Source organism: Lontra canadensis, unplaced genomic scaffold (genome assembly GCF_010015895.1).
Source record: "Lontra canadensis isolate GAN:19392208 unplaced genomic scaffold, GSC_riverotter_1.0 scaffold39, whole genome shotgun sequence".
In the NCBI taxonomy this organism is placed as follows: Eukaryota; Metazoa; Chordata; class Mammalia; order Carnivora; family Mustelidae; genus Lontra; species Lontra canadensis.
In genome coordinates this window covers 5,470,452-5,497,824 of record NW_022631033.1, presented here as the reverse complement: position 1 = coordinate 5,497,824, position 27,373 = coordinate 5,470,452, and positions in this window count along the sequence as shown.

Here is a 27,373-nt window from a genome sequence, read left to right as displayed (position 1 = left end):
CAGTTCTTCTGTTCTGATGCCCCGGCTGCATTCCCGCAGTCGTGGCGTCCTGCAGACTAGAAGTGCGAAGCCTATTATAGAGGCGCACGAACATTACGGTCACATGGTATGTTTATTAGGCTCAAGGATCACAAAATATAAAGGACCCAAGCAACATACCCTGCAGAGTGACGGCACTTGAAACTGCAAGCCTTTAGGAAGTGGAGTGCACAGGAGTGCCACAAAAGTGTGGGGAAGAGGACGCGGTGCAGAGTCGGGTGGCTGAGCTTAGACTGCCGTCTGTAGGTGGTGACATGTCACTGTTAGGGAATCCTGGGTCCAGTCCTTCCACCCCGCAGAAGGGCCTTTTGTGGATGATTCAGATAATGTTTGTAAAGTATTGAAAACATTTACTACCATGGATTTCAGCCATGTCCCTTTGAAAAGCCCTGAGCTCTTCCTTGTGTTTGTGTTAAAAATGTGTTTTTGTGTTAAAAATAAATTATATGATGCCTTTTTTTGGGTAGTTTTGAAAAGTCGTTGCCAAGATAAAGTATTCCTGAGGTCAGGGTAATCCTGGAAGATTGTTTGAGAAGCACCTTTGCGTGGGGGCAGCTGACAGACCTTGCTCTCAGGAGCACCACAGAGCTTGAAACTTGAAAGTGAAATACCAAGCCCTTGAGTCTCCCACACGTTTGGTGGCTCCTGTACAATTACTGCCGCGCGACAGCAGTTCCGGCAATGGGCATGCTTCTGAGTGGCGCTGACCCAGCTAGCGTGGCATTCCTGGGACCTCGCGAGCGCTGCCTCATGCCCAGCCAGATGCCTTGTCTGCCCCTCACCACTCTTTAACCCCGAGCCCCTTAGCGCCATGGCTTCTTGCTGCTGCGTTTCCTTCCAAGAACCCTTCGAGGCGCAGGCTCTGGGCTATTGTCTAACAAGACCAAAACGTTCTGGGTCCCGGGGATCCCCTCGCTGGAGGACAGGATCAGCTGTGCAGCTGTGGGGGTGGGTCCCCTAAGTAGCCCTGCCTGTGCATGTGAGAGGACGTTTTGGGTATAGTTTCCAGAACAAAACCAAGTAGAATGGCGGGCATTTAAAAACACTTCCCAGTTTTATAGGAGAAAACGCCATTGTATATGAGCACTTATTTTTGTAGTTGATTTGCTTGATTTTCCAATTTTTCTTTTTTTTTAATTAAAGATTTTATTTATTTGACAGCGAGCGAGGGAACACAAGCAGGGGGAGTGGGAGAGGGAGAAATAGGCTCCCTGCTCAGCAGGGAGCCCAATGCGGGGCTCGATCCCAGGACCCCAGGATCATGACCTGAGCTGAAGGCAGACGCTTAACTGACTGAACCACCCAGGAGCCCCAATTTTCTGGCTTTTCAAATAAAAAGTGGCATTAAAAAGTTATACTTGAGTAGTGATATTTACAACATTACTTTGGGGGGGGTGGGGAGAAAAACTGAAATTTGACTTCAATTTTTGTGTTAATATTTTCAGTATCCTACCTTACCCTAATTCTTCTCCGTCAGCCTTTTTTTTTTTTTTCTTTTTTCTTTTGTTTTCTCCTTTCTTTCTAGGGCACACGAGGTTCAGCACTAAGATCCTGAAAGAATCCTGTGAGCCATCCACAGGGATAAAAGCTTATTAAATGATAAGACTTTATTTAAAGGTTATCACTCCTAGCACTGTTGTGTTTGTTACTAGCACTGTTTGCATTTTCAGAGGAAAGTAGGCTGAAGCAAAGGAGACTTACAAGGCATAATTAAGTGTCAGGAAAGCACTGGCTCTCTGAAGTCTTCGAATCCAACAGTGTTTTTAGCGGCCAGTTCAACTATGTGCGGTGCCTGTCACACGATTTTGTTCCCAGAGGACTTGCCAGCACTCATGGGCAGTCAGGCAGTCTGACCAGGAGGGGAGGAGATGGCAGGTCACCGAGGGCAAAGGCACCTGTTGGCCCAGGATTGCAACAAACCCTCGGGCGCTCACCTGGAACTCTGCCTCCCTGAGTCCGATTGCCGGCTCCTGCGGTCGCGATCGTGGACTTCATCTACAACACCCTGGTCGAGGGGTGGCCAGTCCACATTTGAATGTCACTGGGGGAGGAATAGCTACTCATCGAAAGAACAACAAGAACAATATTTTAAGAAAGTCTTTGAGCAGTCATACTGGTGTTGCGCTACAGTCCCTTAGTAGCGTGGATTTTAAAAAATTACGTAACACTTTAAACATGCCAGGCACTAACTACTCTAGGCGCTTTACACATCTTAATTAACTTAATCCTTAATGGGGGTGTACTATTTTCCCTCCTTGTACAGATGAGAAAATGGAGATAATTTACAAGCTTTCAAATGAGAGCCTGATTCAAACCCAGGTGGTCAGGCTCCGGAATCTGTGTTTTAAAATACTCCGTATGCTGTACTGTGTTTTTTCATGCTGTGGGTACTTCAAAGGGAGAAATAATAACTGGTGTTTTCCGTAGGACTGAAAATCGCAGTCTTGTAGGAAATTAAAACAGGCTTCCCAGCAACGTCGCCGGCGTGCATATGGAACAAGGTGACCGCAAAGATAAGATTCGAGATATATTGAATATATAGACAAATATAAGACTTGATATAAATATATAAAACAAATGTAGGACTCGATTCAGCCCTTGGTTGCCTGGTTCAATACTTCTAAATAAGCGGGTGTGATTCTCTGGTGTTTGCACCTGTGAGCCAAGGTTACCTGGTGAGCTTAAGACCAGTGCAGGTAAGTTTGGATTCCTGAGATCTGGTTGGTGGTTAGCATTCTGCATTTATTATTATTTTTTATTGCTTTTGTTTTCTGTTTGGTTTATTGAAATGTAACTGACATGTAATATCCTATTAATTTCAGGTGTACAGCATAATGAGTTGATGTTCTTGTACATTACAGAGCGTTCCCACGATGAGTCCGGTTAACTCCTGTCACCACTCAGATTGGTTACAGTAGCGCTGGCTGTGTGCCCCATGCCGGACATCGCATCCCCGTGACTTAGTTGCCCTCTAACGGCAGTTTGTACCTCATCCCCTTCACCTGTTTCACATTCCTCTCACCACCTCCTCCCTTTGGCAACCAAATATATCATATATCAACCATATATCAACAAAATAAATGTTTTATTTTCATTTTCTTCTAGATTCCATAAATAAGTGAAATTACACTGTATTTGTCTTTCTCAATCTCACTGACTTCACTTTGCGTAATACCCTCTAGGTCCATGCACATTGTCCCAGATGGCCAGTTCCATTCTTTTCTTATGGTTCAGTAACATTCCAGTGTGTGCCTCTGTCTATTTATGCTGTGTGTAGAAGTACATAGTATGTGTATAGTGTGTGTGTCTGTGTGTATATACACACATCTTCTTTATCCATCCATCTATCAGTGGACACTTAGGCTGCTTTCCTGTCTTGGCTTTTGTAAGAAATGCTGAAATGAACACAGAGGTGCATGTATCTTTTTGAATTAGTGTTTTTTCTCTCTTTGGATAAATACCCAGAAGTGAAATTGCTGACTGTCTCGTAGCTGTATTTTTAATTTTTTGAGGAGCCTCTACTGTTTTCCACAGTGTCTGCACCGGTTTGTATTCCCACCAACAGTGTGGGAGACTGTCTTTTGCCCACATTTTGCCATCAGTTTTGTTTGTCCTTTGATAATGCTAATATGCTACGTGTAAGGTGACATCTCATTGTTCTGATTTTCGTCTCCTGGATGGTGAGTGCTTGACCATTTGATCATGAGCCTGTTGGCCATCTGTATGTCTTCTTCAGAAAAATGTCTAATCAAGTCCTTTGTCCTTTTAAAAATCAGGTTGCCTTTTTTAAAAAATTAAGCTGTGTAAGTTCTTTGTAAAATTTGCATATTAATCCCTTATCGGCTGTAGGATTTGCAAATATCTTCTCCCATTCAGTAGGTTGCCTTTTCATTTTGTTGAGGTTTCCTTCCCTGTGCAAAAGGCTTTTACTTGGATATACGCTTCCATTTGTTTATTTTAGCTTTTGCCAATCTTGCCTGAGGAGACTGACCCAAAAAACAGTGCAAAGAATGATATCAGAGAGTTTACCACTTATGCTTTCTTCTAGCAGTTTTATGGTTTCAGGTTTTGCAATCTGGTCATCAGTCCATTTTGAATTTATTGTTGCATATGGTGTAAAATAGCATTACATTTTCATGCTTTGGCCTGCAACTGTACATATTCTCCCACACCATTTATCAAAGAGACTATCTTCCCTCATTGTATGTTCTTGCTTCCTTTGTCATAAATTAATTAGCCGCATATGCATGGGTTTATTTCTGGGCCCTCTGTTCTATTCCATTGACGTGTGTATCTCATTTCATGCTGATACAATACTGTTTTGATTCCTCTGGCTTTCTGGTTTGTTGGAACTTAAGAGAGTGTGGTACCTCCCAAGCCTGCTTTGTTCTTCTTTCTCAAGATTGGTTTGGCCATTCCAGGTCTTTTGTGGATTCACGTAAATTTTTGGATGCTTTGTTCTAGTTCTGTGAAAAATGCTATTTGTATTTCGGTGGGGATCACAGTGCCTATGTCGATTGCTTTTGGTAGTATGGACATTTTAAACAATATTCTGTTGATCTATGAGCACAGCATATCTTTCCACTTACTTGAGCTCTCTTCAGTTCCCTCATCAGTGCCATAGTTTCCAGTACACACGTCTTTCACCTCCTTTGTTAAATTTGTTTCTAGGTACTTTTTTCTTGTTGGTGCATCTGTAAATGGGATTGGTTTCTTAATTTCACTTTATTTTTCTTTTTTTTTCCTAAATATACATTTATTTTAAAAATACAAATATAAAGCTATCATCAGGAGAAATACTGTGTCTTATCCCAAGAGAATTTGGCTTAGATTTTTGAATAACGTAAGTATAAAATAAACAAAACTAATTTAATTGCATTTGTTTTATGCCCCCCAAAAAACTATTTGTATATTCTTTTTTTTTAATCATTTTTTTAATTTATTTTCAGCATAACAGTATTCATTGTTTTTGTACCATACCCAGTGCTCCATGCAGTCCGTGCCCTCTCTTATACCCACCACCTGGTTCCCCCAACCTCCCACCCCCCACCTCTTCAAACCCTTCAGATTGTTTTTCAGAGTCCATAGACCCTCATTGTTCACCTCCCCTTCCAATTTCCCCCAACTCCCTTCTCCTAAATCCCCATGTCCTCCATGCTATTTGTTATGCTCCACAAATAAGTGAAATCATATGATAATTGACTCTCTCTGCTTGACTTATTTCACTCAGCACAATCTCTTCCAGTCCCGTCCATGTTGCTACAAAAGTTGGGTATTCATCCTTTCTGATGGGGGCATAATACTCCATAGTGTATATGGACCACATCTTCCTTATCCATTCGTCTGTTGAAGGGCATCTTGGTTCTTTCCACAGTTTGGCGACCATGGCCATTGCCACTATAAACATTGGGGTAGAGATGGCCCTTCTTTTCACTCCATCTGTATCTTTGGGGTAAATACCCAGTAGTGCAATTGCAGGGTCATAGGGAAGTTCTATTTTTACTTTCTTGAGGAATCTCCACACTGTTCTTCAAAGAGGCTGCACCAACTTGCATTCCCACCAACAGTGTAAGAGGGTTCCCCTTTCTCCACATCCCCTCCAACACATGTTGTTTCCTGTCTTGCTAATTATGGCCATTCTAAGTGGTGTAAGGTGGTATGTCAATGTGGTTTTAATTTGAATCTCCCTGATGGCTAGTGATGATGAACATTTTTTCATGTGTCTGATAGCCATATGTATGTCTTCATTGGAGAAGTGTCTTTTCATATCTTCTGCCCATTTTTTTATATGATTATCTGTTTTGTGTGTGTTGAGTTTGAGGAGTTCTTTATAGATCCTGGATATCAATCTTTTGTCTGTACTGACATTTGCAAATATCTTCTCCCATTCTGCGGGTTGCCTCTTTGTTTTCTTGACTGTTTCCTTTGCTGTGCAGAAGCTTTTGATCTTGATGAAGTCCCAAAAGTTTATTTTGGCTTTTGTTTCCTTTGCCTTTGGAGACATATCTTGAAAGAAGTTGCTGTGGCTGATATTGAAGAGATTACTGACTATGTTCTCCTCTAGGATTCTGATGGATTCCTGTCTCACGTTGAGGTCTTTTATCCATTTTGAGTTTATCTTTGTGTACAGTGTAAGAGAATGGTCGAGTTTCATTCTTCTACATATAGCTGCCCAGTTTTCCCAGCACCATTTATTGAAGAGACTGTCTTTTTTCCACTGTATATTTTTTCCTGTTTTGTCAAAGATTAACTGACCATAGAGTTGAGGGTCCATATCTGGGCTCTCTACTCTGTTCCACTGGTCTATGTGTCTGTTTTTATGCCAGTACCATGCTGTCTTGGTGATCACAGCTTTGTAGTAAAGCTTGAAATCAGGTAACGTGATGCCCCCAGTTTTATTTTTGTTTTTCAACATTTCCTTAGCAATTCAGGGTCTCTTCTGGTTCCATACAAATTTTTGGGTTATTTGCTCCAGCTCTTTGAAGAATACCGGTGGAATTTTGATTGGAATGGCATTAAAAGTATAGATTGCTCTAGACAGTATAGACATTTTAACAATGTTTATTCTTTCAATCCAAGAGCATGGAATGGTCTTCCATCTTTTTGTGTCTTCTTCGATTTCTTTCATGAGTGTTCCGTAGTTCCTCGAGTACAGATCCTTTACCTCTTTGGTTAGGTTTATTCCCAGGTATCTTATGGTCCTTGGTGCTATAGTAAATGGAATTGATTCTCTAATCTCCCTTTCTGTATTTTCATTGTTAGTGTATAAGAAAGCCACTGATTTCTGTACATTGACTTTGTATCCTGCCACGTTACTGAATTGCTGTATGAGTTCTAGTAGTTTGGGGGTGGAGTATTTGGGTTTTCCATATAAAGAATCATGTCATCTGCGAAGAGAGAGAGTTTGACTTCTTCATTGCCAATTTGGATACCTTTTATTTCTCTTTGTTTTCTGACTGCTATTGCTAGGACTTCTAATACTATGTTGAACAAGAGTGGTGAGAGTGGGCATCCTTGTCATGTTCCTGATCTCAATGGGAAGCCTGCAAGCTTTTTCCCATTGAGGATGATACTTGCTGTGGGTTTTTCATAGATAGATTTTATGAAGTTCAGGAATGTTCCCTCTATCCCTATACTTTGAAGCGTTTTAATCAGGAACGGATGCTGGATTTTGTCAAATGCTTTTTCTGCATCAACTGAGAGGACCATGTGGTTCTTCTCTCTTTTCTTGTTAATTTGTTCCATCACACTGATTGATTTGCGAATGTTAAACCATCCTTGCAGCCCAGGAATGAATCCCACCTGGTCATGGTGGATAATCTTTTTAATGTGCTGTTGGATCCTGTTTGCTAGGATCTTGTTGAGCACCTTAGCATCCATATTCATCAGTGATATTGGTCTGAAATTCTCCATTTTGGTAGGGTCTTTGCCTGGTTTGGGGATCAGGGTAATGCTGGCTTCATAGAAAGGGTCTGGAAGTTTTCCTTCTGCTTCAATTTTTTGAAACAGCTTCAGAAGAATAGGTGTTATTTCTTCTTTGAAAGTTTGGGAGAATTCCCCAGGGAATCCATCAGGTCCTGGGCTCTTGTTTTTTGGGAGGTTTTTGATCACTGCTTCAATCTCGTTACTAGATATCGGTCTATTTAGGTTGTCGATTTCTTCCTGGTTCAATTTTGGGAGATTATAGTTTTCCAGGAATGCATCATTTCATCTAGGTTGTTTAGCTTATTGGCATATAACTGTTGATAATAACTTCTGATGATTGTTTCTACTTCCTTGGTGTTAGTTGTGATCTCTCCCTTTTCATGCATAATTTTATTAATTTGGGCTTTCTCTCTTTTCTTTTGTATTAGTGTGGCCAGTGGTTTATCGATCTTATTGATTCTTTCAAAAAACCAGCTTCTAGTTTCATTGATAGGTTCTACTGTATCTCTGGTTTCTACCTCATTGATCTCAGCTCTAATCTTGATTATTTCCCTTCTTATGTGTGGAGTTGGTTTGATTTGTTGTTGATTCTCCAGTTCTTTAAGGTGTAGAGACAGCTGCTGTGTTCTGGATTTTTCAATTTTTTTGAGGGAGGCTTGGATGGCTATGTATTTCCCCCTTAGGACCGCCTTTGCTGTATCCCATAGGTTTTGGACCGAAGTGTCTTCATTCTCATTGGTTTCCATGAATTGTTTCAGTTCTTCTTTGATCTCCTGGTTGATCCAAGCATTCTTAAGCAAGGTGGTCTTTAGCTTCCAGGTGTTTGAGTTCCTTCGGAACTTTTCCTTGTGATTGAGCTCTAGTTTCAAAGCATTGTGATCTGAGAATATGCAGGAAATAATCTCAGTCTTTTGGTATCAGTTGAGTCCTGATTTGTGACCCAGTATGTGGTCTATTCTTGAGAAGGTTCCATGTGCACTTGAGAAGAATGAGTATTCTGTTGTTTTAGGGTGGAATGTTCTGTATATATCTATGAGGTCCATCTGGTCCAATGTGTCATTCAATGCTCTTGTTTCTTTATTGATTTTCTGCTTCGATGATCTGTCTATTTCTGAGAGAGGCATGTTAAGATCTCCTACTATTAATGTATTCATATCAATATGACTCTTTATCTTGATTAACAGTTTTCTTATGTAATTGGCTGCTCCCATATTGGGGGCATAGATGTTTACAATTGTTAGATCATCTTGGTGGATAGTCCCTTTAAGAATTATGTAGTGTCCTTCTGTATCTCTGACTATAGTCTTTAGTTTAAAATCTAATTTATCTGATATGAGAATCGCTACCCCAGCCTTCTTTTGAGGCCCATTGGCATGAAAGATGCTTCTCCATCCCTTCACTTTCAGTCTGGGTGTATCTTTAGGTTCAAAATGGGTCTCTTGTAGACAATATATGGATGGGTCCTGTCGTTTTATCCAATCTGCCACCCTGTGCCATTTTAGGGGCGCATTTAGGCCATTCACATTGAGAGTGGTTATTGATAGATATGTTTTTATTGACATTGTGTTACCTTTGAGGTCTTTCTTTCTGTAGATTGTCTCCATATTTCTGTTCAATGCTATTCTTAGGTTTTTTCCTCTTTTATAGGATCCCCCTTAATATTTCCTGCAGTGTCGGCTTGGTGGTTGCATAGTCTTTTAAGCCTTGCCGTCTTGGAAACTCTTTATTTCTCCATCCATTTTGAATGTCAGTCTTGCTGGATAAAGTATTCTTGGCTGCATGTTCTTCTCATTTAGTGCCCTGAATATATCTTGCCAGCCCTTTCTGGCTTGCTAGATTTCTGTGGACAGGTCTGACGTTATTCTGATGGGCTTTCCTCTGTAAGTAAGGAGCCTCTTTGTCCTAGCGGCTTTCAAGAGATTATACCTACAATTATGATTTCTCAATTTAACTATCATGTGCCTTGATGTTTTTCTGGAATCTATAATCTTGGGTGGAGACCATTCAGCCTCTAGTACATGAACGCTGGTTCCATTCATGAGATTGGGAAAATTTTCATGAAGAACTTGTTCCACTATATCTTCTAGACTTTTTTCTTTCTCCTCCCCTTCAGGGATTCCAATGATTCTGACATTGGAACGTTTCATGGCATCATTTATTTCCCTGATTCTGTTTTCATGGTTTCTAAGCTGTTTGTTCCAGGCTTCCTCTTGATCCTTTATCTCTATCTGTTTGTTCTCCAGGTCACTAATTCTATCTTCTGTCTCAGTTACCCTAGCTTTGAGAGAATTTAGATTAGATTGGAACTCATTGAGAGCACTGTGAACCTCAGCCGTGGTAGCTTTTAGCTCTGCCCTAACATTATGAACATCCTGTCTGGTCACTTTCAGCTTGGCCCTAATCAATTCCATTTGGTCATCCATGGCTTTCTCCAACCTAGCTATTGCCTGGATAATTGTTAGCCTGAATTCGCTTTCTGACATATTGTCTATGTTGGTAGGTGTTAGCTCTGTTGCAGAAGGTCCATCCTCTGTATTTTTCTTCTGTTGGGCATTCCTCCTCCTAGTCATTTTGGTGAGAGATGACTGAACAGATGTAGCTGGTTGTATCAACCGTGGTGCAGTCTGGGTGCACCCTGGAACACTTCTGAGCAATCAGGATTCCCCACCCAAATGAGAGAAAAAAGAAAGGAAAAAGAAAAAGAGAGAGAGAGAGAGAGAGAGAGAGACAGGAAAGAAAGGGAAGATGAAAGAGAAGGTTCAGCCCAAATGGGCCCCAAGGTAAGATTTATGAGGTATACAAACAAAAACAGACAAACAAAAAGATAAAAGTATATAACAAGAAAAAAATTATATATATGCTAATAAAGGAAGAACCTTGTTGAAAAGCACCCCAAGTGTAAGATTTATATACTATCAGGACAAACACAAAAACACAGAAACACTGGTGGAAGAAAGAGATGGGAGAGTGGTTATAAATTCTCAGTGTGGGCAAGGAAGGGTGTTTTGATTCTTCCTGGATGTATCTTGATATCTTTGTTAAAGGACTCAACTTTCCTAGGCTAAAGGGGGATTAAAAATTGGTTTACCTATAGGGGTAGTATTGATTGGGGAAAGGGGATTACGTTGAAGTTTAACTCTATATGAATATTAGAAAATAAAAATAAAAAAGGAATAAACTAGACTAAACTAAACTAAAATTTAAAAAAATTCAAAAACTAGAAATGCAAAAGAAAAACACAGGTGTATGTATCAAAAAGTTCAAGTTAGAAGGTTATGATGGAATTTGATGTACTAGACAGCTCGCTGTGATGGTAAATAGGTTAAAAAATTATCTATTAAAAAAATGAGCCAGAATAGTGGGAACAAATTAAAAATAAAAGTTGTTCTATGAAGTAGTGGTGGTGGGTCTCTTGTAGTCTTTTTTTTTTTTTTTTCTTTCCTGGTTGGCTTTCTGAGGGAGGGGCCTGCCACGTGGGTTTTCAGTCCATGATGTTCCCTGAGTTAAGTCCTCCAGTCCCCCTCAAGGGGGTGGGCTCTAAGGTAACTGTTTTTTTCAGGCTTTTGTTCTCTGGAGGTTTTTATGTTTGTTCACCTTTTTTCTTTTTTTTTTTTTTCCTCTCACCTTGACCGCTTTTGATGGTTTTTGTAGGTTTAGAGGAACGCAAACTGCACCCTGACCTCCCTCTCAGAGAGAAGCCTCAGTCTATTCCTCTGTGGGTGCCGCAGAGCCCATATAAATCCCCCCTTGGCCACTGGCAGAGCAGGTTCCGAGTCGCAGTCCCTGGGGACGCAGGACCTTCTGCTTGTACCCAAAACCATGGCAGCAGCGGCTGTCTGGGCAGCTCCAGACCGCCAGAGAGGGTCCAAGCAGCGAGTGCACACTGAGATTTTCCCGCCGGCCCGGGCTGGGAGTGCCTGGTCTTTCTGGGTCTAAGAGCGCCCAGCTTGCGTGCACCTCTCTCAGGGGAGAGTCCGGGGCGCGTGTCTCAGGCTCTGAAAACAATGGTGTGTGTCAAAGAGCGACACCTGGGCCTTCGTACCTCTCTCAGGAGAGGGTAAGGGGCGCGCGCATCTCAGGCTCTGTAGCAGGGCTCGCGCGTTCTGTGGTCCGGCGTGGCTCGCATCCCCTCACAGGGGCCAGAACCCACACAATCTCGGGCGGGCGCGCTGGTGGCTCAGGGACCAAGACCTGGTTTCTCCACCGCACTCTCTCTGGCTCTGCACCAGGGGAGGCTGTCCTGGGACCGGGGACTTAAGCCCCTGTCCCTAGCCATCCCGATTCCCACAATTCCCCGCCCCCCCGCCCCCCCCCCGCCCCCACGATCTTTTGCTCTTTCGGAGTGCTTTCAACCAGTCTCCAAGTTCATGCTGGTCCCAGACGCAGGGCACTCTCGCTCGTATTAGGGGTATTACTTTCCAACCAGTCACCTCTGGTGGCTCCCTCCCCCTTTTGTTTATCTTCCGATATCAGTCTGCCTTTCCCACTCCGCTTTACCTGCCCACTGGCATCTTCTGCCCCTGTAGAGATCCAGATGTGTATAATTCTGATCTCAGGCTGATTTCCTGGGTGATTGGAGTTCTTTGGTAGGTAATCAGCTCACTTTAGGGTACAGGTAGAAAAGGCACCTCCTCCTACTTCCCCACCATCTTGTCCCCACTCTCTCTCTCTCTCTCTCTCTCTCTTTATTTATTTATTTATTTATTTATTTATTTATTTATGTTAGACCATGTGCAGGGAGGAGGGTCAGAGGGAGAAGGAGAGAGAATCTTTTTTTTTTTTTTAAAGATTTTATTTATTTATTCAACAGACAGAGATCACAGGTAGGCAGAGAGGCAGGCAGAGAGAAAGAGATGGGAGGAAGCAGGCTCCCTGCAGAGCAGAGAGCCGGATGCGGGGCTCAATCCCAGGACTCCAGGATCATGACCTGAGCCGAAGGCAGAGACTTTAACCCACTGAGCCACCCAGGCGCCCCAAGGAGAGAGAATCTTAAACAGACTCCCTGCTGAGCATGGAGTTCAACGCAGGGCTGTGTCTCATGATCCTGAGATCATGACCTGAGCCAAAATCAAGAGTCAGATGTATAACCGACCATGCCATTCAAGCCCCCCATTAATTTCTCTTTCTAATAGGTCATTATTACTGTATAGAAATGCAGCTGATTTCTGTATATTAATTTTGTGCCCTACAACTTTACTGAATTCATTTATTATACTAATGTTTTTTGTGGTCTTTAGGGTTTTCTAGGTATCGTGTCATTTGCAAATAGTGATTGTTTGACTTTTTCCTCACCAATTTGGGTGCCTTTTATTTATTTTTTTCTTGTTTGATTGCAATGGCTAGGACTTCCAGCACTATGTTGGATAAAAGTGGAGAGTGGACACCCATATCTTGTTCCTGATCTTGGGAACATCCACAGAGTATAATGTTAACTGTGGGTTTGTCATATGTGGTCTTTATCACATTGAGGTATGTTTTTTCTACACCCACTTCGTTGAGTTTTTATCATGAATGGATGTTGAATTTTGTCAAATGCTTTCTCTGCATCTGTTGAGATAATACTATGATTTGTATTCTTCATTTTGTTAATGTAGTGTATCATGTCGATTGATATGTCTATGTCGAACCATCCTTGAATCCCCACTTGATTGTGGTGAATGATCCATTTAATGTATTTTTTAATTTGGTTTGCTAATAGTTTGTGGGAGGCTTTTAGTTTATGTTTACCTAAGATATAGGTTTATAGTTTTTTTTTTTGTTTGTTTTTTTTTGTTTTTTTTTTTGTAACGTGTTTGACTTGTTTTAGTGTCAGAGTAATGCTGGTCTTGTAGAAAGAATTTGGAAATGTTCCTTCCTCTTCTATTTTTTGGAATAGTTTGAGAAGGATAGGTGTTAACTTTTCTTTAAATGTTTGGTAGAATTCACCTGGGAAGCTCTCTGGTCTGGGACTTCTGCTTGTTGGGAGTTTTTTAATTACTAATTCAATATTGTTACCAGTAATTCATCCATTCAGATTGTCTGTGTCTCCCTGATTGAGTCTTGGAAGGTTGTATGCTTATCTCTTGATGAGTCTGCCTAAAGATTTATCAATTTTGATTATCTTTTTAAAGAAGCAGCTCTTAGATTTATTAATCTTTTCTGTTGTTCTTAATCTTTTTTTTTTTTTTCCCCCACTCTAATCTTTATTTTCTTCCTTCGAAATTTGGGCTTTGTTCTTTTCTAGTTCCTTCAAGTGTGAGGTTTGATTTTTTTTTTTTTTTTGAGATTTTTTTGTTTGTTTGATTCTTGTTTTCTTATTTCTACAGGCCTACCTGTATTGCTATAAACTTCCCTCTTATAATTGCTTTTGCTATGTCCCAAAGATTTTGAACTATAGTGTTTCCATTTTCATTTGATTCCATGAATTTTTAAAAAATTTCCTCTTTGATAACTTTGTGGACTCATTGATTGCTTAGTAACATGTTGTTAAGCTTCCACTGTCTGTGTTTCTTCCATTTTTTTCTTGTAAGTGATTTCAAGTTTTATAACTTTGTGGTCAGAAAAGATACTTGATATGATTTCATTCTTCTTAAATTTACTGATACTTGTTTTGTAGCCTATAATGTGACCTATCTTAGAGAATGTTACATTTGCACTTGAAAAGAGTATGTATTGTTTTGCTGTAGAATGTTCTGGATATATCTGTGAAGTCCATCTGGTTTAATGTGTCTTTCAAAGCCACTCATTGCTTCCTTATTGATTTTCTAACTGGATGATCTGTTTATTGCTGTAAGTGGGGTGTTAAGCCCCCCATTATTATTGTATTGTTGTAAATTCTCCCTTTATATTTGTTAATATTTGATTTATGTATTTTTATGATTATATGTTGGGTGCATAGGTGTTTACTCTAGGGTATCTTTTATTTCAGTCATTGTTCTTTAGGTCTTGTTGGTTTGTTCTTATATTTTCTAACTCTGCTGAAGTTCTCAGTGTGTCCCTCCCTTCTTCTCCCAAGGTCAGTGAGTATCTTTATGACTATTACTTTGAGCTCCTTATCAGGCAAGTTACATTTCTCCATTTTGTGAGGGTTCCCCCCTTCTCTGGGATTTTATCTTGTTCTTTCATTTGGAATGTATTTCTCTGTCCCCTCATTTTGTTTGTCTTTCTGTGTTTGTCTCTGTGAATGTGGTAGGACAGCTACTTCTCCAGCTCTTGAATGTGTGGCCTTATGTAGGTGTGTTCCCTGTGCAGACTGTATGTGCCTGCCTAACAGCTAGAGCAGGAGCAGGCATGGGCCAGGGTATATCTGAGTATGTTATGTCTGGCCATCTTGGCAGGACAGCTGGAGTGGACATGACCTGGGGAGTCCTAGGATATGCTTGCTTGGGCCACCTTGGTGGGTTGGCTGGAGTTGGTGTGACATGGTCTGGGGGTCTTGGTGTATACCCTTGCCAGGGCGCTCTTGGTGGGTTGGCTGGAGTTGAAGTGGAATGAGCTGTGGGGTCCTAGAGTGTGTTTTTCCAGTGCTGCCTTTGTAGGTTAGCTGGACCTGGTGCAGGCATGGCCCCAGTGATCCTGGGGTACACCTTTCTGGGGTCACCTTGGTGGGATAGGTAGAAGGAGGGTGGGCTGGCTGGAGCTAAGCTTGTTGTGCTTCGGGGCATCAGCATACAATGGGCTAAGATCTCCTTGGGCAGATGGCTGGATTTAGGGTGGACCAGGGGTACAGAGCACACTGTGGAAGCCCTGCAAGGCTGGCTGGCTATAGCACCTGGACCTTATTCCCTCCATGCTCCATGCTATCTGGGTGGACGGGAAATGTAAAAAATGCTACTCACCTATGCCGATGACCCTGGAGAGAGTTCCAGCAGTTTCTGCCTGTTTGGTAGATGCTCTACAGTTCGTAAATAGATTTCCGTCACTTGGAGTCCAGTTGCCCTTTAAACCATTATTTTTGTTGTTTGTTTGTTTTGCTGTGTTCAGGGCGGGTGAATCTGGGTGCCAGCCCTCAGTGATATAGACCTTCCTATTGCAGGCCTTGGGGGTGGGGTTCCCACCATAACCGTGTCTTTATCTCTCCTACCCTTTTCTGTGTGGTCCCCGTATCATTGGTCGTGGAGGAGCTGTTCATCAGCCCTTCATTCTTTTTCAGGCGTAACTGCTCTATGCGTAAGTGTAGAATTGATGTAACCAGGGGAAGAGGAGAGTTCAAGGTCTTCCTCTACCACCATGTTGGACTGCTCTCCAGGATCCTGCGTTTTTAAAAAGGCATTCTGGGTGAATCAGATGGCCCTGGTTTGGAAAACATTGGCTGCCCTTGGTGTTTCTCAAACTGTGATTCTGAGAGCAACACCAGCACCAGCTGGAAGTTAGCAGATGGACCAGTTCTCAGGCCCCACCTAGACTTCCTGAATCTGGGACTCTTTGTTTTAACAATCCCCTCAGGGGATCGAAATGCCTGTTATGGTTTGAAAACCATTGTCCTAACTTACATTTAAATCTCATGTACAGGAAACAGAGCCTTAGTTTAGACATAAAGTGTCTAGAGAATGATATCAGTGCTCAGACAACATTCAGCATCATTTTGCATTATAGCTCCTTCTTTCACTCTTTTTTAATCATGTTTTCCATGTTTGTTCCCTCTATACGGGAAGGAAACCGGTTGCATACACTATTTCTCCAGGGCAAATGGTAAGATAAAAGAAAACCTACTCTCATAGTTGTTTCTGAATCATCTTATAATTATTCAGTCATTACTGATAGGAGTTATGCTTTGTATTTAAAAAATCCATTTGGTTATTCATCACTCAAATTAAATAACACTGGAAGGATCAGACACTATTTGACATCTTTCTCTCAACCAAAGTATTAAAAAGCCTTCACAAATACTACTTTCCTTACCATTTTGGAAAAGTAGAGTCAAAGTATTGCCCTCATCATATGTGAAAGAAACTTGACGCACATAAGCAATTGTCTCCAAATTTATATTCACTTAATAATGGCTTTCCTTCCATTTTTAGCTGAGTACAGTGACACATAGTTGACTTTCAGTGGCTAATTTCTATATTTTTAGAAGCTTTCATTTGTAATTAACCTTTGGACACATTTTTAATATGTAATTTTGGCATACAGCTCATAACAGGCTGTACCTAAGAATAAAATATTATCCTGTGCAATAATTTAAAATAAATGAAGTAACTAGTTTGAAAAAATGACTCACCAATTATCAGTGACCTTTTGTCATTTGTCATATAATTACAGAGTGTGCTCTTTTTAACAAACAAACCTCCTTCTAGTTGTTCGACCCAAAATTAGAGATACCGATATTCAAATTGTCAGTAACTTTAAGTGCTTTTCCTAAATATCTCCATGTTATCTATTTTTTCAAAGTATTATTATAGAATGCACCTATGTTACTTAGGCTGCTCAGAAGACTGAACATGTTATTAAATATACACACCGCTGCATGTCACCCAGCTGGCTAGCTAAATTGATAAAAATGATGGATAAATTGATAGTCAATGCACAATAGATAGGTAGACGGTTGATGGATCGCAGATAGCTGGGTGGATAGAGGCAGACAAGCCCCCATTGCTCAGTGTTTATTTGGCCTGCAGAGTGCTCATGTGTACTTGTGTGTGTGTGTGTGTGTTTGTAAATACTTTAGGTCAACCACTAATTTGATGTGCATTGTTGGTCCCCAGTACTAAGTCACTTGAAGGTGAGATGGTTAAATTCACTTATTAGAGCTTAAATCACTCCACCAATAGGCAGGTCTCTCTGTGCTGTTAAAATAGTATCCTGGGAGTGTGTCATGTCTGCTCATCTACTTTTAGGCGATGAGCAGACATGACACAAGGCTCTTTACCCAGAGCCTTGTCTTACAGGTTCCTCTTCTCACCAATTTGTTCCTGTGACGCACTTGAGTTCCACACCTGTGCCTGACCAGCTGCCACGCTCAGTGCGGAACATTAGAAGATCAAGATGGGTGACACTACGATCTGTTCAGCCGCAGTCACACACCAAGCCAGCACACCCAGTCTCTCATTCATGTCCATCCTCTTTTGTCAAGACTTATCCACATTGTTGATGTCTCATAACTCTGTGTCATCGGGAAGGAAAGCGGGTGAGACCTGGAGCCACTTACAAGTTCTCTGGCCTTGGGCTATGCGCCCGATGCCTTCCTCGGTGAGATGAGGACAGTCCTAGTGCCCCCCAACAGGCTGCTGTGTGGGTTGGCGGAGTTAATGCATGTGGCGCTCGTGAAGAAAGATCTGGGAAGGCTTTATGGCTGTTGTGGTACTTGTTATGTTGTAAAGACGCCCATTGGCAGAGATGGCCGTGAGGTGCCGAGGGGGCCAGGCTGCCATGCTCTGAGCACCTGCACTGTGGAGACACTGAAGAGAAGCAAAGCACTGTCTTTCAGATCATCACGCTGCCTTGTTTTACCCAAAAGAGACTGTAGGAATTTGCTCTATGGACCTTAGTTTGAGTGATTTTTGGAGAAGTTCTGGGAGGCTGCCTTGGGCAAGGTTGGGGCCGCAGATTTTTCCCAGAGAGCAGGGAAAAGGCAAGAGTTTTGTTTTTTTGGTTTTTTTTTTTGTCTTGTTTTGTTTTTCTTTTTTTCTCTAGTTTCGGGTATTCAGCTTTATACCCCAACATTGGCGTACACCGCAGCCATCACCACCACCACCCACAGCACTCCGTAAGCCTTTCTCCCTGCGCTAACTACCAGTCTGTGATCAGTGTCTAAGAGGTTGTTTTTTTCTTACTTTGTTTATTTGTGTTTTGGGTTCCACGTGCGAGTGCAATCATTCGGTGTTTTTCTTTCTCTGGCTGATTTTTCCGAGCATCGCCCCCTCAAGGGCCATTCACGTCGCCCCCAATGGGAAGCGTTCCCCCTTTTTATGCTGTGGTCCCTTATAGCATTTGAATTTCTCCAGGAAGGGAGAGTGGCCTTTGTTCAATTCTGTGTATTTAAATACCCTTCATTTCGTAAATGATTTTAGGAATATTCTTTTCAACCCGTGTTGGACTGCAAGAGCTCAAACGTGCAGATGTGGTGCACGGCTCTAATTTATGCGCCTGGAAACAAGATGCCGTCCCTCTCTGCAGAGCCCTGGGACCAGCCCTGTGTGGCATCTACTTTCATGCATGGCAGGAAGCTCCATTTTCACGATGGACAAGTCCATTTCGACTGGCTCCCACTGTGAGAAGCAGAAGCGGTTGCTGGACCAGGATCTTGACAAGGAGAGACAGCTACAACAGGTGGCTGGGAGTCGGGGAAGGGAGTGCTTGCTGATGGCTCGCACTCAGCAAATCTGAATTTCAAAGCATAAACCTTTTAAGGCAGTGTGGGAGGAAGGAAGAGTGCTGGATTTTAGTGAGCACAGAGTGAAGGGTTCTTAGCCCGTCCATCTCCCTTCCCCACCCTGCCCCCGGTGAGGCCCCTGCCGGAGCGGTTGCTTCCCTGCAAATGTGGGGACGTGCCCACTCACAGTGATTTCAAGCGCTCCGTGCTCACAGCCAGAGCCAGTGGAAATGGAACTGTCAGCCCTGAAAATAGAGATGCCTTGGTAGAAATTAAATAACAAAGTAGGAGAAAGTGCAGTGCTCTCGTAGATCTGTGCTTGATAACAGGACTCCAACCATCTTCTCTTTACACCAGGCTGCAAACTCATTTTGAAAAACAATTGTCCGTTGGCGTAGGGCTGCCGCCGCTAACCCTGGTGACAACAGCTGGGGTGGACAGGGACTTGACAAAGCCACCGCTTTCTGATCCTTCTCTGTTTGAAGTGCATGAAGGCTAGACTTCTTTCTTTCTTCTTTTCCAAAGAAGGTGCTTTAGTGGCTCATTATTTTTGACTGTGAAATCCTGTCAGGGATTTTTGTTTGCTGCCGTACGTGGATATCATGGACTCTTAGCTCACGGGGTCCCACTTGATCCTGGGTGGGTGGTGCGTGAGCGCTTTCTGCAGCATTCCTGGCCAGAGGTGGTCCCGCTCTAGCCATGCGGACAGTCCCAGCGTTCACCGAGCTCCTAGCACACAACCGTCATTGTTCCGGGTGCTTTTCTGCTATCACCCTGCATCTTGATGACCCCCCGGAAGTAGCTGATAGGTGGCATGTTCATTAGGCAGACCTAGAACTGACAGAATTTGTTCAAGGTCATACAGCTGGCGAGGCCAACCTCGGTGATCCCTTACTGTCTAGTAGCCCTGTGTTCTGAAAACATGTTGTCTTTGAAAAATGTGTCACTGAACTTCAGAGCACTGTTTTCCTCAGTCAGTACCCCCCCGCCCCTGACCATTTCCCACCCCCCTCTTTTCCCTTGATATTTGTCTTTTGGGTATTTACACTGAACTAGTGGTCTACAATTTGGGCGGCACTCAAGGCTTTTTATCTTATCTACCTCCTCCAAGAACTTACTGTTGTGGAATATTTCATATTCTAGCCAGAGGGATTAGTTAGGGACTATTAATATTTCCATTTTAAAGGTTTAATCATATGTAATGATACATCTGTCTAACCAGACTGAGTTGAAATCAATCTGGGAGAAAATTTGGTCTATCCTATAGAACTTGTGGTTCACTCATCTCTAAGAAGTTTTGAAATATTGCAAATAAGTCAGTGGCCCACAATACAAACTCCTGGGGTTTTCGAGGGGTTCGGAAACATCACTGTACAAATTTCATTCTGCATTTTGTTCAGTTGTCATTGACTCTGCTGTGATATACAATCAAGTCGTCCGCATGGGGGCTGGCGCCGAGTGCATCCTCCTTCCTCTTCTCCCTGACAGCCTTGCTCACCCTCATCTAGATACGTCGTTGTACCCAACGGTTCCCCCTTCCTTCTGTCACTTTACCTCCGTCGCCTGTCTCCCCCTCTGCTCACACTTCACCCTCCAGCAATACCAGACGGTGCACCAGAACAACGTGAAATTGAAAATGAATTATTTAAGGGATATTTACCACAGGCTGTTCTGTGAGCTTGCTCTCTGCTTTTAACCACTCTTCTCTCCTTGATCGGTTTCCACTGCGGTAAGTGCCCTTCCCCCGACGCCGCCCACCCGGGAAAGAGGTTGGTGAAGACCCAGTTCATGTGCAGGTGCCTGTTTGTTTTGTTTTGTTTTTGTTTTTGTTTTTTATAGATTTATTTACTTGAGAGCGAGAGAGAGAGAGAAAGAGAGCACACACAGGTGGGGAGGGGCGGAGGGAGAGAGCATGCCAAGACTCTGCACTTATCATGGAGGCCAGCATGGGGATCGATCTCACAACCCTGAGATCATGACCTCGGCTGAAACCAGGAGTCCCAGACATTTAACTGACTGAGCCCTCCAGGCGCCCTGTGGAGACCTGTTGGAAGCTTGGCCTGGCTTCCTGTGTGGCAGCGGCAAGAGCGGCCTCTGCATTTCTCTCGTCTTGTTGTAACACCTTACACAGAGCGTCACCCTGGGGACGGGGGCTGTGTTTTATTTATCCCTGTTTCCAGAATCCATTATGGCATTGCTTGCTCAGGAAGAATTGTTGCATCATATCCCTACTAAGCTATTGCTCTGCTCATGCGCATTTGAATTTTAATGGGAAACTCAAAGAGAACAGGAAAAAGGAAGGCGAAGGAAAGAAAGAGGATTCCTTGAAGAATGACGCCCCGTGGCTGTGGGGATCTTGGGTGGAATTTATCCCGGGAAATGGTTCAGGGAGGACACTTGTCTTTGTAAAAGGCTGTCTGCATTCAGGTGGCCGTGTGCGCTGTAATTTCTCAGGACCCAGATGCTTTGTTGAAGCATAAGCTGAGGAAGGTGTATGAAAGTACAAGAATGCTCAGTCACTCCTCTTACTCAGAGGAAGAGGGAGTCTCTCACGTCGCTGGGAAGGATCAGTGAGCGTTAACGGTCACCCCATTTCAGAAATCTCAGAGGCCACGACCACACCAGTGAGGGATGTTCGTGAACACGCACAGATTAATATTATGTGATTAATATTAATTAATTAATTAATGCACAGATTAATATTATGTGATTCATGCTTTTAGAGATTCAGTACAGACCAGTGTTTTCAAATAAGAATTCAAATATTAGCTCCAATGCATTTCTAATATAATCTTGAGAAGTCAGACAACAATTCTCTATCAGTTTTATAATTTGCAGGTTAGAATGATTCTGTATATAACAAGTGTTGTGGATTCTTAAAGCATCATGCTTTTCAAATGCGTTATAAAATTAAAGTGTTTAGATACAGAAGCTTGATAAATTAGAAGTTTTGTTGAGCTCTTCTCCTAGGCATTGCCTGAATTCCAAAAATAAATCAGGACTGGATCTTGCCCTCAGAGAGATTTATATACTAAGGAAGATGAAAATAAATGTAGGTTAATAACAGTAATCAGGATAGGATATATTCCATTAAATGAGAGACCTATCAGAAGAGAGAAGGAGAATTTTCCCGCAGTCCTTCAGTCCTTCTGGATTGCTTTCGAGAGAGCGGTGGGAGAGGGGTAGCCTCTGAATGTGTGATGCTGGGAAGAGAAAGGGGTGGTCTATGAGCCAGGGATGATAGAAGCGCAATCTGAAGATGCGGTTGCATGGCTTCCGTGAATGCCAGATGCCTGTACAGTAACAGGCTTTACCCATCACAGTGGAGAGAGAGAGGACCGAAGGCTCGTCCCTGCCTTGGAGGATGAATCGGACCACAGGAGGAACATGGCTCCGCATTGGTGCATGACTCACACACATGGGTGAGGCGGTAGGACCTCCCACAGAAATAAACTATGTCTTGAAATAACAAGAGATAATGGGCTGTTGGATGGTGGAGTGAGTGACGGCATCATTGAGTTATGGTAGATGGGTGATCATGTAAGTCAACAGAAATTGTTATATATACACAGACATTCTACATTGATACAGGTTTTCCTTTTTTTTTGGAAAAATATATTTCTCATCTCTTATGGAAGAAGTCACTGATACCACAAGCCATTTTGAGTTGATACTGGAAGAAATCCATCCTGAGAGTTGGGAGAACTTGAGGAACATGATGAATTATTAGAAGAATTTAGAAAATAAATTGTTTTTAATGGGAACCTTTGGGAATAGTCATCAGGATTGTGCAGTGATTTGGGTTTCAAGCAGTACAATGTTTGGATTTTTATTAGATTCCTTATTGCCGTGCATTTGCAAATATATATCGTATTTTAAATACCGGTGTATCCCCTATTTATTTTCCTTCCTTGGAAGACACTGTGCGGCCAGCAGAAATTCCTTTTAAGTTGACAAATGGAGGACTGCAGCCAGAGACCTAGTGATGGGTCCCCTAAGAGCTGGAGTGTCCAGAATTGATTTCGGGTGAAATTTTAGTCTTTCAAGGTAGCCTCTGTCCTTTCTCTCCCTTATATCACTTTCTCTGAACTTCTAAAGTTAAAAGTCATCAGCCTATCCTGATGACCTTTATTTATTTATTTTTTAACTTCCCTCATAGATTGATCTCTCTGATTTGCTTGGGTTTTCACTACTGTGTTCTTCTTCTTTGCATTATGCTCAGGTCAGAGTATCTCAGTCTTCTCATTAAGTGCATCATGAAATCGAATAAAAATCCATACATGTCACTTTCCTGATGGACCAATCACTCTTTAAAAAGAATGACGGAGAGGAGAAATGAAGTCACAGCGCTCTGTGCTCACAGGGGACAGGATCGCTAACCATCAGTCAGCGCCGAAGCAGGCACCGAAGGAGGAGCCACTGACACTGAAGACGGAAGATGAACGGTGGCCCGTTCCTAGTGACAAAGGGGTACAAAATCCTCGTCAAAGCGCAGCAACAATTTTTTAAAGCTTAATGAAAGCTGTCTTCATATCGACATGTAAAGTTTAAAAAAAAAAGGAGAATCAGGAGGACACTAGAGCTGTTGAAGAAACTCCTGAGATATTTTGAAAAACATTAATATTTTTTGACATTGGTCTCTTAGGAAATTTAAAAAACAGAGTCCTGCTCTCTTGTCAATAAAGTAAATAATACATAACACGTGAAGTAAAAAGTACAAGCTCCTAGTAATCTCTTGACCACAAGCCTTCTCGAAATTAAAAACAATTAGAAAGCTTCTTGACTCCAGCCTGATGCCTGCCCGGGCAGCGTGGCAGAGCTAGTGGGGGGCTGGAACAGTAGGGCCTCCAGGCCATCTCTGCCTCTCCAGGCTCTTGCTCCCGCATTGGCCTCGTCAGGGGTCTGGAGATGCGAGAGCCAGCCAGCGGAACCCTTCACCCTTCACCTTCCTCTAACAGCACTTCTGCTGAGCCTCATCAGATGACACAGTCCAGGACACCCCCTAGGCTCAGAAGAAAGGGACTCGAGTTCCGCCTTTGGAAGGGGAGGGTCAAGGTTCTGTAAGAGCCTCGCAGGCCAGAAACACCATGGAGACCATTTTTGAAAAATCCATTCTGCTGCACTTTCCTCTCGTTTCTTATCGTGTCCACTTCCATTTCATGGGTCATGTGTTTCCTGTCATCCTTTAACATAGGAATTTATTAGGCGTATCGGTCCGCGAGGGCAGCCATGACGAAGTACTAGAGGCTGGGCAGCTTTAACAGCAGACAGCTGTTTTCTCACAACTCCAGAAGTTAAAAGTCCAAAAGCAAGGTGCTGTCAGCATTGGTTTCTCCTGAGGCCTCTGTCCTTGGCTAGCAGGTGGCCACCTTCTCCCGGTGTCCTTACATGGTCCCTGCTCTGAGCGTGTCTGTGTCCTGATCTCCTCTTCTCTTTTTTAAGATTTTATTTATTTATTTGAGAGAGAGCATGAGAGGAGAGAAGGTCAGAGGGAGAAGCAGACTCCCCATGGAGCTGGGAGCCCGATGTGGGACTCGATCCCGGGACTCCGAGATCATGACCCAAGCCAAAGGCAGTTGCTTAACCAACTGAGCCACCCAGGTGGCCCCCTGATCTACTCTTCTTATGAGGACACCAGGCATACTGGATTAGACCCACCCTGATGACCTCATTTTAACTTAATCACCTTTTTAAAGCCTCCATTTCCAAGTATGACCACATTCTGAGGTCCTGGGGGTTAGGACTTCAGCCTATGGGTTTGGCGGTATGTGATTCAGGTCCATAACCCTGGCCCTCCTTCTAAGTTTGTCCCACATGCTCTTCAGTAGGTTGACATGAAAATGGAACAAAGGAAGATCGTTAAGATTGTATCCTTAGGCAATGTGGAAGATACAGAAACAGAAGGTCCAGCATGGGGCTGGGGGGTAGGGGCATCCATTCGGGAAGAAGTGACCTGACACAGACCTCACGGGGCAGTAATTAAGGACCCCCCAAAAATAAGAGCATATTTGTAAGGCAGGAGAGGAGAGTCTGTGGGAATATGTGGTCCCTGTCAGACCCTTGTCATCTGAGACAGCCCAGCTTTGAGAAGTGTCGGGGAAGAGGTCAGGAAGAGGGCTTGTAGCCTCACAGCATAGCTGGCTGTACACTTACTTCGGGTTTGAAGCAAGTCCCCAACTATAAAATATTTGATTCCATTTTTCTCAGGTTAAAAATTGTTTTCCCAATATAGAGAGATAAACATCTTGAATTTGCACTGGAAAATTTAAAGGACTCACAAAGGCTAGAGGCTCCTTTTAATTTTCTGAAAGATTATTTAGACTTCTGCAAGTGAATAACAAAGTAACACTTTCGCGTTGACGGTGCTCAGAATGTGGAAAGCTGACCTGTAGGTTACCGATCTATACAGACATTCATTTTAAACAAATCGGTTATTTCTTAAGTACATGACAGTGTCCTAAACACTGGTTTTTCTTCTTTTTATAACTCTTGCCCTCAAAAATTTAAATCACTTTGAGGATAAAAGACACATATATTTGAAATAAAATAACAGAGAATGTTTTATGGTTGCCCATAATTGTAGTAAATGCTAGTTAGAGCAGCCTGAGTGAGGAGAAATGATGTTAGAATGATCTGACTTGAGGACAGCCAGCTGGACTGTGAAGGTCTGATAATTTGTAATTCTGGGAAGAATTATGGGAAAGACTTTCCAAGTTTGAAAAAAAAGCACGAGCGAAGGTCTGATGGTAGAATGATCGTACAATTTCTATTATTTTAGGAAGAGTAGGAAAATAAACCGATATGACTAAATTAGCCACTTTTTCATTTTCCATAAATATTTCATATAAAATGAATAAGAAATCGTATTCTCAATATTTCAGATTTGTTTGACTTGCCTGAGCACATACAAGCAAAGTATAGTCTGTATTTAAAATGCTAATTTGGGGGAGCGCCCAGATGTCGCAGTTGGTTAAGCGTCTACCTTCAGCTCGGGTCGTGATCCCGGGGTCCTGAGATCAAGCCCTGGGTCAGAATCTGTGCTCAGCCGGGAGCCTGCTTCTGCCTCTGTTCCTCCCCCTGCTAGTGCACTCTCTCTCTCAAATAAATTAATAAATAATCTTAAAAAAATAAAATGCTAATTTGGCCTTTAAGATCTGACTATATTAATTAGAATGAATTAGAGTGAACCTGTCTATCAGATTTGCCAATTAATATGTATGACCATTAGATTGAAACCCAGTTGCCTGATGAAAACCTTATCACACGGGTAAAATGACTTAAAGAAAGATACTTCCAGCTCTGTGCTAGGGATCTTGAATATTACGCACTTTACAGAACACATTTATGTGCTCTCTTCATGCTGATGCATTAACCACTGCCGTCGAAACACATGACGGAGTTCCCGTCTTGTGATAGACACTTAGACTCTAAAATGGACTTCTGGGGTGGATTGAACTAGGCATGTAGGAGGCCTAGCATCATGCTTTAGTTGATTCATGTTATAGGGTTATAGACTAGGAGTTTTCCTTAATCCACAAAATATACTTTAGAATCCTAGAACTGAATGCCACAGGAGACTTACCCTTTCTTTTTTTATTATTATTAATTCAAAGACAAGTCAACAGCTAACTAAGGACAGAGAGGAAGCATCATTCATGCTAGGGCACAAACAGGTAATGTGCATGGGTCAGCTGCCGGGAGAAATCCTGAAGGGTGATGATCTGGTCCTTGAATCTTCGCCTTGTAAACTCAGAATCTTGTACTTCCGATGTCTTCAGGGTCATGGATTTGACTGCGTTCTGTAAGTCAGTTACAAACTGATCCACCCACAAGTCGCTCAAATATAGCAAACAATATGGCAATAAAATGGTATGCTTAGTAGGGTCTCCTGACAATTTAAAACAGTAGGTAGTAAACTAAGTTATATATATATAATAAGTATTATTTAGTGAGCACGAGACTACAACTATTTATTGAAATAGCACAAAAGCAAACATCTGTAATTCTGACAGCAGTTCCAGTTTTTAGCTAAGAGAACACCAGCTAAAATCCAGACAGTGCCGGCTCACTCGGATCTGTTTAAAACAGGTGGAGGGGCACCTGGGTGGCTCAGTGGGTTAAAGCCTCTGCCTTCGGCTCAGGTCATGATCTCAGGGTTCTGGGATGGAGCCCCAAGTCAGGCTCTCAGCTCAGCAGGGAGGCCACTTCCCTTCCTCTCTCTCTGCCTGCCTCGCTGCCTACTTGTGATCTCTGTCAAATGAATAAATAAAATCTTAAAAAAAAAAAAAACAGGTGGAAAGAATATTGATTTCCCACAAGAAACAGGTGTTGACAAGGATGTGGAGAAAAAGGAACCCTCACACCCTGCTGGTGGGAAGGCAAACCAATGCAGCCACTGTGGAAAACAGCATGGAGTTTCCTCAAAAATTAAAAATGAAACTACCGTAGGACTCACTAATTCCACCACTGGGCATTTACCCAAAGGAAATGAAGACACTAATTTGAAAAAAGATGTGTACCCCTAAGTTTATTGTCATATGACTTATAACAGCCAAGATATGGAAGCAACCTGATGCCCACTGATGGATAAATGCATAAAGAAGATGCGTGTATGTACAC